This window comes from Giraffa tippelskirchi, chromosome 11, assembly GCF_054371585.1.
Source record: "Giraffa tippelskirchi isolate mGirTip1 chromosome 11, T2T-mGirTip1v1.2.pri, whole genome shotgun sequence".
Taxonomy (NCBI): Eukaryota; Metazoa; Chordata; class Mammalia; order Artiodactyla; family Giraffidae; genus Giraffa; species Giraffa tippelskirchi.
The window spans coordinates 118,388,173-118,409,304 of record NC_137285.1 but is presented as its reverse complement, the minus strand read 5'-3'; the positions used below and the strand labels follow the sequence as shown (position 1 = coordinate 118,409,304).

General features: G+C 49.4%; 1 long non-coding RNA gene across 1 annotated transcript; it reads right to left on the bottom strand.

The window, feature by feature from the left end:
* Nucleotides 1-16,128: 16,128 nt before the first annotated feature.
* On the bottom strand, nt 16,129-20,346 carry LOC145526077 (uncharacterized). The gene is made up of 2 exons (XR_014068672.1): nt 17,655-20,346; nt 16,129-16,420 (listed from the first exon to the last, which is right to left on the bottom strand). It is a non-coding gene; the product is annotated as an uncharacterized LOC145526077 (long non-coding RNA).
* Nucleotides 20,347-21,132: the final 786 nt, after the last annotated feature.

Genomic DNA, 21,132 nt, shown 5'->3' with positions numbered 1-21,132 from the left:
CCAGGCCCCTGTGCCTTGGCGAACCATCCTGCTGTTTTCTAAGTCTGGATCAGCTTCCAACTTTGTGCTCTTTGTGCCCTCAGTGTGGTGAAATATCTCTGAAAGTTCTTTAATTCGAAGTTTTGTGTGAGCTTCCCTTTCTCTGGGACATCTTCATCCATTCCGTCACAACCATGTTCCTCATTTATGATAAGCTCGTCCTCACTGAGTTCCTCTGGCTGCCTGTCTAAAGTCACTCAGTGGCTATGTCAGCATTCTCACAATCAGCTATTTCTTCTGTAACTCCACTGAACATTTGATTCAAATTTCAATTCCATCATTATTGATTTTCATTTCTTTGTTGCACTTTCATCTTTGTGACTAATTCCTTCTTTCAAGTAACAATTTTTGCAAGTGTTGCATGCATTTATAATTTAGGGATGAGGAAGCAACACAACTATACAGCTGCTGTCTGTTCATAAAATAAACAGCAGATGCCCAGTGGCTAGTCACACACAGGCTCTCAAAGAAGTGACATGACTGGCCACAGACCACTATGTGCACCTGCTATTTATGTAGTGATTTGCATACTGAAGACCAAGTAGGGAAGTTTGTGTTCTACACAGTTGCAACTCATATACCATGGTAACTAAAATTTGAACAGTTATTGGGAAATTGCATTATCTGTCTAGATTATGGTCATTGAGATTTATGCATATTGGAACCATGTAAAATGAAGCTTGCTTGTATAAATATTGGTTCTTTTTCACTGCTGTGTACTATTCCACTGTGTGATTATGTCACTGTTTTTTCCTCCTTCTGTTGATGGATACTTGGGTTGTTTCCAGTTTGCCTCTGTTATGAATAAAGCTACTATGAATTTCATTGTACCTGTCTCTGAGAACATATGCACTCATTTTGGTTGGTTACAGCTTTTTCTATCCAATTATTTCATGTGACCCCAGGCAAGTCCCCATTCTCACAGAGCTGGGGCATCTGAGCCACACTTGTAAAGAGAGAGGATTCACAGGGTGGTAATTGGACTGATACAGGAGAAAGGACCTGGAAGGATCACCTAGTTTTCTCCTTCCCCTCTTCCAGAACCATTTCACAGTTAGGAAGATAGACTCTAGATCCAGAGGGACTTCCCTGAGGTCACACAGAGTCAGATCTCTGGGGTCCTCTCACCTGCCCTCTATGAAACCTGCCTGCCCTGTGGAGGGTTACCCTCAAGGGTCAGTCCTCCCAGTTATGGGGCTAGAGCTTGCCTTATACTGGGACTAGTGGGGTTTCCCCCTCCCTCTCTGCAGGAAAACAACTCCACCCCATCTACATGGTGCTGAGGTCAAATCAGGTGTGTGGGGCTGGGAGGCCAAAAAACTGAAACCTTCCCTTCTCCTGATACTCCAGAAGTTCTCAGTAAAAGCTCAGCAGGCCTGGCTGCCCCATTTAATTTTCATAATTAGCTGACAGCTCATTAGCAGCTCATTAGAAGCCCTGGAAATGCAGTGACAGTAACAAATTCGGTGCAACCAGGCAGTCTGGGGGTGTCCCCAGAGGCCTGACCCAGGCTGGGCTTCCGGGTGCCGGGATGGAGTGGGGGGCGGGAAGCTACTGGGAATGAGCTCAGCTTGTATGCCCATGTCTGAATCCTCAGAGCCTGAATCCTAGTCCTTGGATCCCATTAAAATGTGCCCCCCTCCAACCACCTGCCCACTGCCACCTTCCAGCCCCGCGCCCAGCTGCAGGACCCTCAGCTACCCTCCTGTGGGCTTCTTTCCCTTGAGGACCAGGTAGGAGGAGGCAGGCTGGCTCCACGATAGGGTGGGGTACTCCAAAGCCTCTAGGGAGCCCCAGAGAGCCCAGACTCTCTGCCCAACCCTGGGTACCAGGCTAAGCCTTGGAGACCTGAGTGCCCCACTGTCCGCTCACTGCATCCTGGGGCGCATGCACTCCAAACTCTTCTCCACTTGTCCCTCCTGCTCATGTCAAAGCTCTGTCTGTCTGTCTGAATCTATTTCCATTCCCTCAACATTCATTAGGCACCTATGATTTGCCTGTTCTGGGCTAAGTCTAAAGTAGCTACAAAGAGCTAGGTTATATCAAGTTCCGAAGTAAAGGACTCATGATACAGCGGAAAGGAGAGGAGTAAATAGACCATCACAATCTGGTAGAAAAGGTTGGAGTAAAGGATGGAGTAGAAATGGCAGACACCTCAGAAGAGAGGACTCCAGGGGTTGGACCTGTCAGAGGAGGCTTCCTGGAGTAGACAGTAGCTTTAAGGAGGAGCAGGTGTTTGCTAACCTGTTTATTCTTCAGACCATCACCTCTGTGCCTCCATCGTTCTCACTGTAGCCCAAGCCACCCCTCCTTATAGCTGAGTCCCTCCACCTCAGGGTCTTGGACCCACCAAAGGCTCTGGGAGCAGAGAACAGAGACTTGGAATGGAGACACCCCCATGGGAGACAGCTAGAGCCTGGAGAGGGCAAGGAGAGAGAGCGACTTCTAGGGAGGGGATGGGAGAAGGAGAGAACAGGACATAGGGGTCAGGGGGTGTGCAGGAGGGGAGAAGAAAGTCAGAGGGGAAGGGCCCAGGCAGTCCCAGACTCCTACAGCCCACTGATCTTGGAAAAGTCGCTTCCCTCCCCTGGATTGCAGTTCTGTCTTTCCAGCACACTCCATGGGAACCGTGCCAGGTCAGACCTCACCATAGACTGGGTGCTTGGTGTGGCCGCCAAAGGTCAGGGCGTTGCAAGGCTAGCCTGGCTCCCAATCTTGAGCTCCCAGCTCCACCTCGGGGTGGCCATACGTCTGCCACTGGGATCGATGGGAAGCCATTATCATCGCCACATTTTAATGACACCAATTAATTCCCCATCTGTGGGTCCCCTGCTGCCTTCAGCGCTGAAGGTTAAAGGGAGGGGCACTGGCTCGGTGTGGCTCTTCCCCGGAATGACAGTTACAGGCTGGTCTGTGTGGTATGTGTGTACAACCATGTGTGTTCATTATCCTTGCGCTGCCTGTATGTAAAGGCAATGCTCATCGTTACTGGTTTATGTGTGTACCCGTGTGTACTCTGTATGTGTCATGTGTACACACAATGTGTGTACAAAGTATACATCTTTATATATGTGTAAAGTATACGTGTCCTTCGACTGAGCGACTTCACTTTCACTTTTCCCTTTCATGCACTGGAGAAAGAAATGGCAACCCACTCCAGTATTCTTGCCTGGAGAATCCTAGGGATGGCAGAGCCTGGTGAGCTGCCGTCTATGGGGTCGCACAGAGTCGGACACGACTGAAGCGACTTAGCATAGCATAGCATACTTAGCATATGTGTCCTTATATGCGTACAAAGTGTGTTCATAAAAATTCTGTCTCTATATCATGTTTGTACACAATGGAGGGCTTATCTGTGTGCACTGTGTGTGAAGGTTCTCTGAGTCCTATGCCAAGGAACAGCGAGGACACAAAGAATTTGCATCTCTGTGGGAGTACATTCTGTGTCTGCCTGTATCATTGTATACACACCTGTGGATGTGTGCTCACTTGTCATTCGTGTGCTGACTGTGTGGAGCCCTGACCAGCAGATCCTTCTTGCTGCAGTGGTGTGGGGTAGGTGAGGGTAGAGGCTCCCTCTTGGCTTCCTTGGGGCTGGGTTCTGCCCTTGAGCCCAGGGTTCTAAGGGTAGGTCTTCTTGCACTCTGACATGGACCTGAGGCTGCCTGACCTTCGTGTGTGTCTCAGAGAATAAATAGGAGTTCACCAAGCAAATGGAGTGGTAAAGAGGGAAGAGAGTTCCTAAATGTTTTAAATGTGAGTCATACATTCATATATCTTTACAGAAACTCTGTGGAGTGGGCATCATCATTAGTCCCATTTTACAGATGAGGAAAATGAGGCACAGAGGTGTTGTCCGGAGACACATAGCTTGAAAGTGGTACAATCAGGATTTGAACAGATACCCCATATACACAATGCACATGTCGACAAGGCATTGGACACACACACTCATGATCACACAGGCATGCTGGGCACACACTTGTGCACCCCCACACATGTGTACGCACCCACACCCAGGGCTGTGTGAAGTGTCCCCAGCTGTCCAGAGTAATCCAGACCAGAGCTCTAGCTCAGCCCTGGCTTTGTTGGGGGTGGGCACCTGGGGAGAGGAAGGCGGTGAGCATGAGATGAAGGAGGACCAGAGGGAAGTGCCTGGGGGGTGGTCTTCACCTTGTAACCCCACCCCTGCAGCCCAAGAACAGAGGGTAGAGTCCTCCCCACGCAGCACACCTAAATAAGCACACATGCTCCATAGACCCCAGCATAGCTCACTTTCTCCACCAGCCATAGGGGAGGAACACTGCCCACCCTGTCCATGCCCAAGCCTGTGGAAAGGATTCTCTGGGAAATGGGAGACCCCATTCCCAGATGCCATTCTCCACAAGCCTCACATGTCCCCAGTTCCCCAGTCCCCTGCAGGGCCAGCAGTCATCTAGGTTTAATAAGAAAAAAAACCTAAAAGCTGCTGCCTGCCCTGTGCATGGATGCTGCCTCTGGCCCAGGGAGGCTCCCTGAGGGCCAGGCTGTCCCTGACCTGCTCCCCCAAGGTCAAGCAGTGATCCAGCCACACCCTCACCCCCCAGAAGTCCCCGGATGGGCAGGTTGCCCTGCCCTGTCTGTGCCAGAAAGCCCGCTTGCCGTCCCTCCCCTGGGCTCTCTCTCTTCTTAATTAACAGAAAGCCATTGTGAATACTAAAGAAGAAATTAGCACCTGTCAGTCATTTCTGGTGTTTATAGATTTCTCAAGCCCTCTTTAATTAACCCCTCCAGTTCCGAAGCCCGGCCTCCCCTTGGATGGGAGACTGGCCCCTGCCCTCCAGGAGCCTAGGTCTTGATTCCCTGTTTAACAGCAGCTCCCCATTCATCTTAGGCCCCAAGGGATGGCCCCAGCCACCCCAAGATGTCGGGCAGTCTGATCGAGACATGAAATATAGATGCCCTTCCACCTTCCATTCCATATCTGGGAATTGATGGAAAGGAGCTGATCACACAAATGAGCACCTTCACAGTGCCGACGTCACAACCAGCTGGGGTCCACGGGGGAGGGAGGGCTTCTTATGGGGCAAACAATTCTGCTGGGCAGTGACACAGTGACATAAATCTGTAGTTACTGCCATGGAAAATGTCCATTATACACCGTTTTGGCAAAGCCGTAGGTAACTAAAATGCATTTATAATGTGACATTTACATAAAATCATATTTGTTGAGAGCGAGAGAAAGGAAAAAGTCTCAAGAGATGGATGTTTTAAAGCTCCCAAAATGTTAAGTTATTATTTCTCAATGGTGAAATCTCAGGTGATTTTTTTAACTTTCTTTTTTTTTTTTTCCATTTCTTTGTGGTGTTTATATTTATATGTGCTGTGCTGTGCTAAGTCACTTCAGTTGTGTCCGACTCTTTGCTACCCTATGGACTGTAGCCCGCCAGGCTCCTCTCTCCATGGGATTCTCACTGAAGTGTTTGCCGTTTCCTATTCTTGGGAATCTTCCCAACTCAGGGATGGAACCAGTGTCCCTTATGGCTCCTGCCTCTGCAGGAGGGTTCTTTACCATTAGAGCCACCTGGGAAGCCCACTGTGTGTATTCAAACCAGAAAGTCCAGCTAAGGTGCACTGATTTGATGGAGGGCGCTGACTGAAAGGCTGCAGAGAGACAGGTGCTTGGTGCCCCAGGAGTAGCTGGTAGGATTTTTTTCCTTTTTTTTTTTTCTTGAAAGGATCTTTTAACCTAAGAGCACTTGGAAGGCACGTCCAGGGGGCAGGGGAGCTGAGCAAGTCTGCCAGAGGAAACTGCTTCTTAATTTGTGAGGAAAGCAAGACTATCTGGGGTAGAGAGTGGGGTGGGTGAGGGGAGGGTTCTTGAGGAGGGGAGGGAATCGCCTGCTGGTATAGCCTCTCTTTTCCTGCCCCTCCAGCAGGGGAGAGTGCAGCTGGCTTGTGGGGGAGAGAAAGCCCTGGGACTGGAACCCCCAGACCTCAGTTTCTATTCACTGGACCTCAGTTACTTCATTTGAAAACTCAGAAATCCCAGAGCATGGAGACTCCTTAGATACTGGCCCAGCAAGTCCCCAGGACTTAGTGAGAGGAACTCAGAGGGTTCAGGTCAAGGCTGGTCCATCTTGCTCTGAGGACCCCAAGGGTCATGCAGGCCTGAGAGATTGGAGTTTTAATCCTAGAGCCAAGGAGTGTCATGGGCAGACTTGCAGACCAAGCACTCAATCCTATGAGTCTGTTTTCTTTAATGAGGACTCAGAGGCCAGGGTGGAGGCAGGTGTCTGTTATCTCTGAATTCCTGACTCAAGGCCCCTCAGCTTTAAGAACAGAACAGCCCACGGGCTCCAGCTGCATCTGCTGCCAGAGAAGTCAGGAGGAGGCCTGCTAAGGCCCCCTGCTCCTCCTGTAGGCCACGTCTGAGGTTGGAGGTGTTTGGGGATTCTTGGGACAGAGTTAAGGGGGGGAAAAGACCCTTTCAGGCCCAAAGCATCAAAAAGGGAGTTTATGCAACTCTTTGGTTCTTTCTCCAAGTGAAGCCTTAAGGAAAAATCACAGAGCAACACTGGGCCAAAATTCTCCATTCCTGCAGCCAAAGTACTGCATGCAGCCCTTCAAGATGGGACCTCACAGGGGCAAATGCAACATCCTGGATCTCTGGTCAAAAAACTAACTGCTGGAGGTACATGCAAAGGTGCTCAACATCACAAATCTTCAGGGAAATGCAAATCAAAGCCACAATGAGATATCTCCTCACATGGGTCAGACTGGCTATCATCAAAAAGAACACAAATAACAACGTTGGCAAGGATGTGGAGAAAAGGCAAACCTAGCACACGTGGTGGGACTGTAAACTGGTGCAGCCATTGGGGTAAATCGTATGGAAGGTTTCAAAAAGTTAAACATAGAACTACGATGTGTATGCTCAGTCGTGTCCAACTCTGAGGCCCCACGGACTGTAGCCTGCCAGGCTCTCCTGTCCATGGAATTTTCCAGGCAAGAATACTGGAGTGGGTTGCCATCTTCTCAACCTAGGGATTAAACTCGTATGACCCAACAATTCCACTCCTGTGTCTGTGTGTGTATACACTGATACGTAATTAATATAATTGTAATTTCAAAAGCTTAAAGCTCAATGTTCAGAAAACTAAGATCATGGCATCTAGTCCCATCACTTCATGGGAAATAGATGGGGAAACAGTGAAAACAGTGTCAGACTTTATTTTTGGGGGCTCCAAAATCACTGCTGATGGTGATTGCAGCCATGAAATTAAAAGACGCTTACTCCTTGGAAGGAAGATTATGGCCAACCTAGATAGCATATTTAAAAGCAGAGACATTACTTTGCCAACAAAAGTCCGTCTAGTCAAGGCTATGGTTTTTCCAGTGGTCATGTATGGATGTGAGAGTTGGACTGTGAAGAAAGCTGAGCGCTGAAGAATTGATGCTTCTGAACTGTGGTGTTGCAGAAGACTCTTGAGAGTCCCTTGGACTGCAAGGAGATCCAATCAATCCATCCTAAAAGAGATCAATCCTGGGTGTTCATTGGAAGGTCTGATGTTGAAGCTGAAACTCCAATACTTTGGCCACCTCATGCGAAGAGCTGACTCATTGGAAAAGACCCTAATGCTGGGTAGGATTGGGGACGGGAGGAGAAGGGGAACGACAGAGGATGAGATGGTTGGATGGCATCACCGACTCAATGGACATGGGTTTGGGTAGACTCCGTGAGTTGGTGATGGACAGGGAGGCCTGGCGTGCTGCAATTCATGGGGTCACAAAGAGTCGGACATGACTGAGCGACTGAACTGAACTGAATTTCAAAAGATTCATACACCTCAATGTCCATACCAGCATTATTTATAATTTCCAACATATAGAAGCAACAAAGCATCCATCAACAGATGGATAAAATGATATACATTCATATGCAATGGAATACTACTCAGCCATAAAGAAGAATGAAACTTTGCCATTTGCATGGATGGACTTAGACGGTATTTTGCTAAGTGAAATAAATTACACAGAGAAAGACAAATACTGTATGATATCATTCAATGTGAAGTCTAAAAAATAAAAACTCGTGAATTTAACTTTTAAAAAAGCAGATTCACAGATATAGAAGGCAAACCAGTGGTTACCAGTGGTGAGAGGGAAGGGGGGACAGGAGATTGAGAGATACACATTTTTAAGGTATAAAATGAGCTATAAAACTATATTGCACAAAATGGGGAATGTAGCCAACATTTTACAATATTATAAATGGAGTATGTTAAAAGTGTTAGTCACTCAGTCATGTCCAACTCTTTGCGACCCCATGGACTATAGCCTGCCAGGCTCCTCTGTCTATGGAATTCTCCAGCCAAGAATACTGGAATGGGTAGCCATTCCCTTCTCCAGGGAATCTTCCCAACCCAGGGGTCAAACCTGGGTCTCCCAAATTGCAGGCAAATTCTTTACCATCTGAGCCACCAGGGAAGCCCAAATGGACTATAACCTTTAAAAATTATGAATCACAATATTGTACACCTGTAACTCGTAATTTTGTACAGCAACTATACTTCAATAAAAAATTAATTGCTGGAGTTGAAGGTGGAGGAAACAAGGTAGCTCATGTGAAAAATGGACCTGGAGAAGGATCCTAGGAATTCCGGGCAAGTATGCTGTGACCACAGGCATCTAGTCCAAGAGTACACCTGGTCACAGGGAGTGGCTGGGAGGTTTGGTTCTGCCCCACTGCTCAACTGTGGCTTCAGTGATGGGCTCAGTTTCAAGGCATGTTTTCAGAGGCTTTGACACCTGGGTGGTCCAGAGCGGGATGAACAGGAGAGTGATGGGTCTGGAGACCAGGAACTGGGATGAGGAGAGGAATGGGTTTATTTGCCGTGAAACAAAGCCAGGGCCATGGCTGATATCGTCAGATCTCTGTAGGGCTGATGGGGCAGGGGACAGGCCATGGGGCAGTGTAGTGTATTGAATAGTGCCCTCCCCCCAACTTCGCACAATTCATGTCTACTTGGAGCCTCAGAAAGTGACCAATTAGGACATAGAGAGGGTCTTTGCGATGTTAATTAGTGAAAGCTCTCTCAATTAAATCATAGCCCTAGATCCTATAAGAAGAGGAGAAGTCACACAGAGACTCAGAGAGGAGATCAAGGGAAGATGGAGGCAGAGACTGGAGTGACGCTGCCACAAGCCAAGGAACACCAGGAGCCACCAGAGGCTGGAAGAGGCAAGGAAGGGGCTTCCTCTAGAGGCTTCATAGATAGCACAGACCTGCCAACACCGTGTTATGGACTCCTGGCCTCCTGAACTGTGAGAGTAAATTCCATTGTTTTAAGCTACTGACTTTAATTTTTTCAGCTGCTTTAGGAAACTGATACAAGAAAGGATGAAGGAAGCTTTCAGAGTAATAAGTTTTCTAATAGCTGGAATCACACAGAAAGAGCAGACTGTCCTGTAAGGTAATGAGCTCCCTGTTGCTGTTAAGGGCTCAGGCCAAGTTCTGTGAACACCATCAGGCCATTGTAGGGATGGAGGAGCCCCACTCTGGAAAGGAGAGGGCTTCCAGGGGCCCAAGTGACTTATTTAGATCAAGATCAAGTGTTTCTTATCTGGGCTGACCCCTGGCCTGACAAAGAGTGGGTGGGGCCCCGGGAGGGAAAACTTGCCCCGTGCTTGACTTTCTCACCACACATGGGCTCCAGCATGAGCAGCAGACACCCTAGTCTGTCAGAAAAACCTTGCAACTTTGCCTCCCAACTAGAAACTAGTGGAAATGTGGGCACTCAGAAGAGAGATCTGGGGACAGCGTATCCTTGAGGTTTGAGCACTGGGGCTTGAGTTCTGCTCCTCACGCAGCCTGGTTGCCGGCAATCCCACAGGCCAGGTGAAGGGGGGGGCTGGTCTTGTACCCATGGTCTGCATGTCTCAGACAAGCTGCCACCTCCCCAGGTGCACCAACCTGCACTCAGGGTCACCCATTGCAGGCCATTATGATGACCTCTCACAGCCAAGACACACCTTCACTTCTTAAACTTTCCTCTAGAAAAGGCACCTCAAGATCACCCCAAGGAACTCACCCTGGTAGCTGCAGAGAGCATGCAGGCCAATGGCCAGAGAGCTAGAGACCAGCTCAGCCTGGGCACTGGCCCCTCCAAGGGCTCAGGGACCCTCTCACTGGCCATTCACTCTGGGGAGCCCTGCTTGGGCCTCAGGAAGATGAGGGCTAGCCTGGAGGCAGGCACATTGTGAACCTAAAGGTCAGCCGGAAAGATGGCTCTGGAGCAGAGGGTTTGCACAGTGAGTGGTTCCGCCAGCTGCAGAGTCCATACACTCCCCCAGATTCCCCCCAGGCAGGCCCAAGTCTGAGGGCCTCCACTGACCATGGCTGGGCCCTTGGCTTGGATGACTGGGCTCCATGCCATGTGCCCTCTCTGTCTCCAGGAGGCTAATCTGGGCTGATGAGAAGGCAGAGGAGCAAGAGTAAGAGTGGAAGCACCTGAAGCCTCTGGAAGCTTCAGCTCAGAAATGACATGAGTCACTTCTGCTGCCTTTGCCTGGCCGGAGCAAGTCACAGGCCAACCCAGACTCAGGGAGGGGAGACAGACTGTACAACCACATGGCGAGGGTGTGGATACCACGTGGAGGGTCCAGCCATATGTGGATGTGGAGGAAACTTCCCAGGTGATGGTAAGACATCCCAGTGCCACTCTACTGGAAACCCTGAGGATAAAGGCTCAGAGCTAGGGCGGTGTGAGGGGCAGTGCCCGGCAGAGGATAGCAGTGACAGTGTGAGGGCCCAGCTGAGGCCAGGCATGGTTGGGGAGAATATGAGGGCAGAAAGGCAGGAACCAGGCAGGAGGCAGCCTTGCCACAGGGAGCCCAGAATGGTCTCAGCTTGAAGCATCAGCAGGTCACACTGGCTCCACTGCCACTGGGGCAGACTCTCTTTGCAGGCGGCTCATCCTAGTGACAGAGACCCAGGCAGCAGGAAGCGGGGCCAGGGCCCCTGGTAAAGCTCAACTGTTCTGAGCTTCAAAAGCCCCAGGTGCTTCCATCCTGGGCACAGCCTGGGTCCCCTGCCTCTCGGCAGTTCCCAAGAGGAGATGTGTCTGTCTGTAGCCTCTGGAGCCCAGGGTTCTCATCCTTCTGTTACCAGGCCAGCATGCAGGCCCTTTCCTGACTCTTGCTAAGTGACTTCAGTCATGTCCAACTCTTTGAGACCCTATGGACTGTACCCACCAGGTTCCTCTGTCCATGGAATTCTCCAGGCAAGAATACTGGAATGAGTTGCCATGACCCTCTCCAAGGGATATTCCCAACCCAGGGATGGAACCCACATGCCTCCTGCATTGGCAAGTAGGTTCTTTACCACTAGCGCCACCTGACCACAAATAATATGCAGTTCTGTTTCTGCCCCACCCCACTCCCCCGCCATCTTTCTTCATCCTGGGCCTCCTTAACAACACCAAGAGATGCAAGCTTCTGAGGTTGTTAACGCTAATACTCACGTGTGCCTCCTGATTCTTGCTCGGCTGGGCTCCCAGCTGCCTCAGATTCCAGTTGCATGGCCTGTGGGAGGATTCCAGAGTCCTCTCCAAGTTCCAGGGGCTTCCTGTGCTTCTCTCTGCCTCTGGGCTCCCACTACCTCTCATACTGCCCCTGGGCCCACCTGAGCCCACCTCAGGGGCCGTCAGAGCCCAGAGCCTGACCCCTCTCTGGCTCCACCCCATCCCCATGCACTCAGTCACTTTGCAAGTTGGGAGGAAGTGGAGATCAATAGAGGCAGGGGATTGACTTAGTCTACTAGGACTGCCATGATGAAATAACACAGACCATGTGGCCCAAACAACAGAAATATATTTTCTCACAGTTCAGAGGCTGGGAAGTTCATGATCAAAGTCCAGCAGGATCGGCTTCTGGTGAGGGCCTTCTTCCAGGCTTGCAGACAGCTGCCTTCTCACTCTGTCCTCACGCAGCAGGGAGATGGAGCGCTCCCATGTCTCTTCTTATAAGGACTCTCCTCCCATTGGATCAGGGCCCCACACATATGACCTCATTCAACCTAATTACCTCCTCCAGATCCTATCTCCAAATACAGTCACACTGGAGATAGGGGTTGCAATATATGAATTGGAGGGAAGATACAATTCAGTCCATAACAGGGGTGTTGACACAGAGAGGTTAGGTTGCAAATGAAAGATTTCCACCATCTTGTGCTCCTCTCCCACTTCCTCTCCCAGAGCAAAGGACTTGCCTCCCCCACCCATCTCTCGCTCAACATTTCCACTCAATTCAGGCCTGTTGTCCTCGTGTCTTCCAGCCCCAGGACCCACCAAGGGTATTTTGCCAATGAGTATGTTTTCCTTCCCAGGAGGACTTTCATGAATAACGTTTTCCTCATCATGTAACCTAAATGAAATGTCTTAGTGTGTTTCCAGAGTCTGCAGAGGATCCTGCAGCCCACCCCCCGTAGAGCCTGGCCACACCTGAACGCACTTGAGGGTTTGAAGAACGCTGTCCCGGGTGGCTATGGTTTTCATTAGCTGCTATTCTTCCCTTTTAACTACAGACTACTATTAATTTAGCTTGCTTCATCCTTATCCATTTAGTGGCTTGTCAGTTAACCCTACAATGGGTGAGGACACATAGTTGCAACAACAAGGTTTCTAGCATATAACTTCCCACCACCTAGCATTGGAGATGGGCATTCATGTTGGTGCAAAAGTGGAACATTTCTGTCCTGTGCCTACCTTGGAGGTACATGTTACCTCCCAACCCCACTGCTGAAAGAAACTCATTACTGGTGATGAACTCCTACAATCTGTATTACTTAAGTAACTAGTGATGCACCATCAAGGTAAGAATAGCACAACTATTGGCTGATTTTCAAGTTCGCAGAGAACTGTTTTATAATGTGTTTAAGCTTAATATTCATCAACAGTAAATATGCCATTTATACATACTGCCAGCAGCCAGTAAGTTGCAGTCATACTGCAACTTACTTGAGAATTCTTTTTCCCTAGAAAAAAGAAGCAGGTTGGGTGAGCCTTGGGAAGGAAATTCATCCTGAAGAACACAGCACATTCCCTGGGCACTCGGGCCACTGAGATTTCCAGACTCCCATCAGAACACTTGTGCCCCCTTGCTTCCTTCCTGAGCCTACAGAAGTTTCCAGAGATGCCCCAGGGGAATGAGCAGTATTAGTGTGTGGTTCCAACCCAGGCATCACTGAGTGGCACCCAGCTGGGGCAGGGCTCTTGGGAACTCGAGTCTTGGCTAAGTCTCAGGCACCTGGGTCCTGGGCTGGAGGTGCAGACAGTGAATGTGAGTCATCTAAGTCTGTCATGTGTGCAGCTAAAATCCATTTCCTGTGAGTCAGAGGGTGCACATGAGTGTGTATGTTGGGTGGTAGTGGTGGCGATGCTGGGGGTTGTTATGTAAAGCCTTGAGCCAGAGCCAGAAGGCAGGGCGTTGAGGCAGAGTTGGGCGCTCCTTCCTCCTGGCCACCTGGGCGGTGCTCCTGTCATTAGCTGGGATCTCTGCCACTGGATGGGGTCTGCACTAACACCTGGTCTGGCAGGCTTTGCTTTTCATTTCTTTTAAATGTCAGACCATGTCTTCTGGCTTCCTCACACTGGCTCCTACAGCCCCTGAAGTTTCCAACACTCTGCCCGGGTAGGAAAGGTTCCTCCACTGCAGAATCTGAAGCTGTTCTCCCAGCATCTGTTCTCCCTCCTTGGTGTCCCATGTCCCATGGAAGGTGATCCATTCATCAGAGTCAGTGACCTGACTGTGCCCTTTTGCACCCTGTAAAATCCTCCACTTTCCTTCACCATGTCAAAGATAAAGTGAAACCTGGAGGCTGGAGATGGTGTCCACCTAACCAAGTCCATGTGTCCTCAGTTGCTTCAGTCATGTCCGACTCTTTGCAACCCTATAAACATAGTCTACCAGGCTCCTCTGTCCATGGGATTCTCCAGGCAAGAATACTGGAGTGGGTTGCCTTGCCCTTCTCCAGGGGATCATCCCGACCCAGAGGCCGAACCCGTGTCTCTTATGTCTCCTGCACTGGCAGGTGAGTTCTTTACCACTAGCGCCAAATGACCAGTAAATACTGGTCATATTACTAGGGTAGGGGCCGTAAATAGTCCCCAGACGTGGATTACTGCCATTGTTCTGTTGCCAAGATGGGAATGCTGCAGACATCTCAGTCTTCACCCCTGGTCTGAAACAAATCCCCCCTAAAAAAAAAACATTCAATCTCATTTTAAATCTCTTAACCCCCAAAGGCAGTGCTGGGGACCGGGGCATGATTGATCATGGGTCTTCCAAGAAACTCAGGTCGGTTGAAGTCTCCTATTGGCCCCGTCCCCTCACCGTGGCTGAGGATTGGGCTCCTGCTACTGCCTCATAGGGAAGGAGGAGGGAAGCTGCTAGGTGAGGAGCTACTGGAGCCTCTGCCTGCTGTGTATCTGGAAGAGACATTCTGCAGGAGACATCCTGAATGAATGAAGAGTCCTGAGAGGCCATCCAGCACCCACTCCCAGCTGTATACCAGCCTGGCTTCTGGTCCAGGGGGCACTGAGCAGTCAGAGCAGCTCTTTCCCTGAGCCTTGCTGTACAGAGAGGGGTTGGCCACATACTACCCTTGTCACCCCAGAGATGCCTTTTTATTATTTCTTTTATGGGCTCTGTGTTTTGAAAGATTCGGGTTATGCATGTGGCCAGAGCCATTCATCATAGGCAGAGAAAAGGAAAGGAAAGGAAAGTCGCTCAGTCATGTCCGACTCTTTGCGACCCCGTGGACTGTAGCCTGCCAGGCTCCTCCGTCCATGGGATTCTCCAGGCAAGAACACTGGAGTGGTTTGCCATTTCCTTCTCCAGGGGATCTTCCCGACCCAGGGATCGAACCCAGGTCTCCCGCATTGGAGGCAGACGCTTTAACCTCTGAGCCACCAGGGAATCCCATAGGCAGAGATGCTCTTACCATTACATTCCTTGAAAACAGCCTTCAAATCCCATCACTTACTTTGGGGCCCAGATAGGAAGCAGAGCTGTTGTGTATCAGGGTTAGCTGGAGAGCCCCAAGGTCTGGGAGTGGGGCCAGGGAAGGCCTGAGAGGTCTCTAAGGGCCCTCCCACTACGTCCCTCTGTGCACTTCCTCCCTTGCATGTGACACTCCTCCCACAGACCTTACCCCACCCCACCCAGCATCCCACATCTTAGGCACCTCAGCACTTGTTCCCACCCACATCCACCCACTCCACAAGGCTGAGTCCACAGCAAGCAAGGGCTATGTGAGGGGGCATCTGGGCTGCTCTGTCCCACCACATCCAGGTGGGACACCTATGATTTGGGCCTTGCTCTCATCGCTGTGAACACATGGCATCTTGATGAGCAGCTGCTGCCATGGCCTCTGGCTCCCAGGAGCTGCCCAGAAGCTGGGGAAGCAGAAGTCCTAAAGATAAAAGTGAGGGGCAAGGGCCTCAGGAATTATGCCCTGGTTTCAAGGGTCACTTCTGAGCCTCTGCTTCCAGGCAAAAAGCAGCATGTGAACAGGTACACAGTGCCTGGTGTTCCTCAGTGAGTGAAACCACCGTTAGTCTGGTTACTGAAGCCAAAAGTCATGCTTGACCCCCTGCCCCTTTTCCTTCACCCTTGGATCCCACCAGCATTGGATCCCATCAATTCTATCTCCAAAACATGTTTCATTTCCACCTACTTCTCTCCATCTTCTCTGCCACCCTCTTACTCAGTGTCCTCTAACCAATCTCCAGTCTCTTGCTCCACTTGAGTCATTTGTTACAGGGAAGGCACAGAGATCCTTGAATCAGATACCATCCCCCAGCTGAACACTTGATTGTTTTCTGCTGTGTTGAGAATAAATAGGTTCCTTCCTGTGGCCCCTAAGGTCCTGTAGTACCTGGCCCTGTCTCCCCCTCACCCCTGTTGTGTCTGGCCTTTGGACCAAGTCCTGGAACCCAATGTTCCAGGACTCTTTCCCTGTTCACTCTGCCTAAAGCATTCTTTCCGTTAGCCTTCAAGTATCCTCAGAACAACTTTAGGACAAGGGTCCTATCCTGTTATTCTCTATTTACATTGCTCTATTTCCTTTATTGCTTTAATCATAACTATTCTACTATTTGTATAGGTCTCAATCATCTTTCCCTCCCTCCTGCAAGACTGTAGGTTCCTTAAGAGCAATGACTTTGACTGTCTCTTACATCATTTTCTGTCCAGTGCCTGTCACAATGTCCAGCACAGAGTAGATGCTCAATAAATACTTCTTGGAAGAAGGACTGAGTCTCTCAATCCAGTTCTACTGAGTTCTTTGTGCAACTCCTGGTCCTTTACCTTGGTGCTGCAAGAGTGTGCAGCTGGTCACCTGGAGGAAAAAGGAGTGGGCAGTGAGTAGTCAGACATCTGTTTCCCTCCAGGCAAGCAGAGTGCACAGCAGGCAAGACATTACTGCCGAGAATGAGTGAGGGGGTGGGGCAGCCGACAATGATTCATGGTCAGGGACTGTATGAAAAAGAAACAGTGAAGAGGGAGAGGACATATGTTTACTTATGGCTGATTCATGTTGATGTGTGGCAGAAACCAACACAATATTGTAAATCAATTATCCTCATTAAAAATAAATTAATAAAAAAGATATAAAACTAAAAAACAAAAACAAAACAGCGAGCCAAAAGTTGGTATAAAACTCCAGTGGTTGAACGACTAAATTCTGTACTGATGCGAGGAAGGATGTCAAGCTACGACCAGGTAACTGTTTCTAGAGGCAAAACAACTCTTGTAAAAAAAATTACTCATTTCAAGGGGCTTTGGGATCTTCTCCATTCATTAGAAGCCTTTTCTATTCTACCAAATTTCCAAAACAGCAATGAGGATCCTGTGTAGGAACTCCCTCTCCTCCAGTGACCTGTGGCAGGAAGCGGACTGAGGGATGGGTGGCAGGGTGTGGGGGGAGGAGGGACCATCCTTGGCTTCTGGCCTTCATTCCAGAGCAGACATTTGCCCCGTCCTATACCACGGAAGGGCCCGAGTCTTCAGAAAAAGCCTGTGTTCTTTGAACCAGGAAGCTGTTGGTATGACAAGCAAAATCATTATTCCACCTCACATTACCTTAAAGAGGTAGGTAAGTGATGGCAAACGCTAAAGATACAGGAGCAAGGCAAGATGGAGAAATGGTCCAGCAGCTGACTTCTGAACTTTACATTTTCAGCTGCACAGCTACACACACTACCTGATGAAGAAATATGGGAAATCGAAACATAATAGTGATTCTTGGCCCCCACTGCCCTGTGATGGGAATTACAGCACTTGGCTCCTGTAAGCAACAATTTATCATGTTTGCACTGACAGGACGGCTTCTGTGAATTCCTGTGGAGGCAATGGAGCCCCCTTTCTCTCTTCTGTCCAAAACATATTCAAAGGCTTCTAAAGACTGCTCCTGACAATGACCAGTTAGAGCATTTAGAACTCATTTTTATTGATATTATGCAAAGTCCTGCAGAATGCAGCTCTCCCTGGGTGTGGCTAGGTGGGTCCTGCTCAAATTTATTAGCTTGCAAAATAATCTGTTTTTGTTCTGAGACCTCAAGGCCCAAACTTACCCAAATTACCTCGACTTTTGCCAGAAGACAAAGAGTTCAGGAGTCACTTGGCCTTTTTGAACTCAGATGGAACTTTCCAGGAGGCTCAGGTCTGAACGAAAAAGGCCTCAAGATACACTTGAGCCGGCGGTGCTGTGCTGTGCTGTGCTTGGTTGTTCTGTCGTGTCCGACTCTTTGTGATCCCATGGACTCTAGCCCACCAGGCTCTTCTGTCCATGGGATTCTCCAGGCAAGAATACTGGAGTGGGTTGCCATTCCCTTCTCCAGGGGATCTTCCCAACCCAGGGATCGAACCCAGGTCTCCCGCATTGCAGGCGGATTCTTTGCCATCTGAACCTGCTGCCTGGGTTCAAATATTGGTTCTGCTACTTCATAGCTATGTGACCATGAACATTTCTTAACTTCTCTGTGCCTTAATTTATTCCTCTTTAGAGATAAAAGAGCCAACTTTAGGCTGTCATAAGGATTAAAAGAATACCTGTAAAGGGCTCCGGATGGTGTCTGGCATGTGGCAAATGCTCTGTAGATGTTGCTGCTATTGTTACATCATAACCTGAAGAGGGGCTTCAGTTAAGAGACAGAGATCCCTTCCACTAATACAGCTCAAAGTCCAGCCAGCAAGAGGACTCTGATCCCTAGTAAACCCAGTGTGAACCAATGTCTAGCCCAGGAAATACTGGCTGCCACCTCTACACGAGAACTTCCTCTTCAGGGGCCAGTGAGGGTGTCAGCTGCTCATCCTCTACCTGAAGGCCCCTGGGTCAGACTGGAAATGCTGACTCCTGGGACTGTGCAGTTGCCCTGAGGATGGAGACATCTTTCTGTGCTGAAGAGAAGAGTCTTTCCTAAACAGCAGCGTGATGTCAGGACCTTGTCTGCAGAGCCTGCCATGGGTGAGAGTGTCAAAGACTGTCTCGGCCCCTCAAGGGCAGGGAGATTGATGTCACCTCTGTGTCCATGCCAAGGCTATGTCTGGTCTGGAGATTCTGCAGAGTCCACTTAGGAGAAGTTAGCATTGGGGGGGGAAGAGAGCACACTGCATCCGTGGACCTGTCCTCTGGGAGGTCTGTCCTTTTGGAGAGAAGGTCCTCTGAGGTCTTTACCCTGAGTTCACTGCATCTCTTGAGGATGTCTGGGGTGGAACCAGGCAACTAAGAGGGGAGGCTCTAAGATAGCCATTGGTGACACCGCAATGGCCCTATTCATCTTCTCAATGTTCCACTGTCCCTCGTGTGTTGCTGCTTGAAGTGAGACCACTGGGGCAGTGGTGGGAATCCCCGCAGCTCCAGCTGAGGGCTGCTCTGGATACTTTAGGGAACAGAAAAAGAGAGAACAGGGAGAGCTCATTATACCAGCAACTGAGGGAAGCAGCCACCAAAAAAGCAAGACAGACACTGAATATGGCCTTCCTTTGAAGAACGAAAGCAAAGCAAATTGGCTCACCAATGAGAATTAAGTGGTAACCATGTACTGAGCAGAAATCACCATCAGTCCTAAGCCTGCTCACTCAGAAAATACCGGATCCTGAAGAGTAAAATTGAACTATGTGAGACCTCCGAAGAGTGAAAATTTTACTCTAAAGTGCTTTGTAAAGTGATTTTAGTGCTTGCAGAGATGAAACAAACAACCTCTTGTCTTTTAGGCTTCCTGTGCTTCAAGACTCTGCTGAGCCCTGAGTCCACAACCAGGAGATGGCAAGGGTGGCTCCCATCCCAGGCCGTGGGTTCTCTTAACTGTTACAAGTCAAGCATTTCTTTCTTGTTGACTCCCAGAGGCCACGGTGTGGGACCTTCTGGGTCACAATCTCAGATCCAGCTGGGCAATGCTAGATTTATCTCACAGGGTCCAGGTTCCAACGCCAGGATCCTCTCTCCTGCCGCCACCTCCCTCAAGTCCCAGTGACCACCCAAGGGCATCAGTTTCAGGAAGAATGCATTTACACTTTCCAGTCTTTACTTGGCAACCACAGACAAAGCTGCCCCAGGTCAGAACCGTGCAGAACTGACAAGGGTCTGGATCACCTTGGGTCCCAGGAGGAGAGAGATGGTACCCACTCAAATGGGGTAGTTGAGACTCTAACAAAGAGACTACTTGCAAAGGTACTCAGTTTAGGGAAACCCATAAAAGAAGACACAGACCCATGGACAGTAGCCCTGGTCTTGGCTTGAAGGGGCAGGGACACAGCTGTAAGGGGGTGCTGTTGGCAGGAGCTGAGGTCTATAGGAGAATGCAGAGACTTCCCAGCAGCCTGGGACCAGGGGAATCAGGGTTGCTCTCCCACCCTGGGTGCCTGCTGGTGTCCCCCACTGACAGAATCCCAATGAACCCAGATGCCAAGAGAGCCTATTAATGTAATCCTGAAAGATCACCTCTTTTGGGTGGGGAGGGCAGAGTGGTTCTGAAGGCGCAGATGGAAAATATCCAGCCCAGAGTCATTTCCCAGAGTCCACAGTTCCTTGGTCTCCAGGCAAGCGCAGCCATTATGGAACACAACTTCCCTGACCAATTTCAAAGCTCTGCTCACTGCTGGGAATGCATGTTTGAACAAAGCCTTTTATTCTCTATTCCAACAGCAGCGCTGGAATTTAAAAAGCTTCATTTTCAAGACTGGCTGCTTTTGATCTTTCTAACCTGGAACTTACATTTTGGAGTCAAATAGAATTATTTAAACAAAGCATTTCGGTGATAAGCACAAAATGTTTTGAATTTTTTCTCCTCCCCCTTTCCGCCAAACACCACAGAACATTCCTATTCAAAATGTAAGGACAATTCTGCTCCCGCCTCTTACAACCAGAGCCTCTCTCAGCTTCAGTTTCCCCAGGTCTTTGTTTCTTCAGCCTGTGTCCTCATGTTAGTGTGCCCGTGTTCAGGCCACGAGAGGGGCCGGTGCTACTGCAGACTGGCCTAGAACAAGGACCACGTATGACACTATGGGCACTTCCATCCTCTGACTCCTGCTTCTGGGTTTGGCAGATCCACACGTTGTTATATAGTCAGTATTCTTTATTAATTACACTTTGTTCTCTTTTTTGCTCCCCTGACCCCAACCCATTTTCCTTTCTTTTCTAAGTCCCTCTCTGACATCATCTTGTTCTCCTCCGCCGAACTTCTCCCCAGCCCCTCAGCCTGCATTTATCTTTTATCATATTTCTCATGCCTTGACTTGTGTGTTATTCAAGTCAGAGTGCTGATCGGCATTTGCATTCCTTGGAAATCACACCTGCTCTGCACTGTCCTGGGCAGAGTATGTCCCTGTGGGTCATAATGAAGCCCACACTTCCATGCTGTAGTGCACAGGAGGTGTCAGAGTGATTATCAATGTCTTTGAGTAGGCCTATCACCCCTGAAAACGCCTCCGAAACAGAAGGGTGACTATTTTCACAGCTATGAAAGCAAATGGAGAAACCAAGGCTGCAAATCCCTAGATATTAAAGAGGTACACAGTTGGAAAACAAAACTCAGACATGGTCTGGCTCAA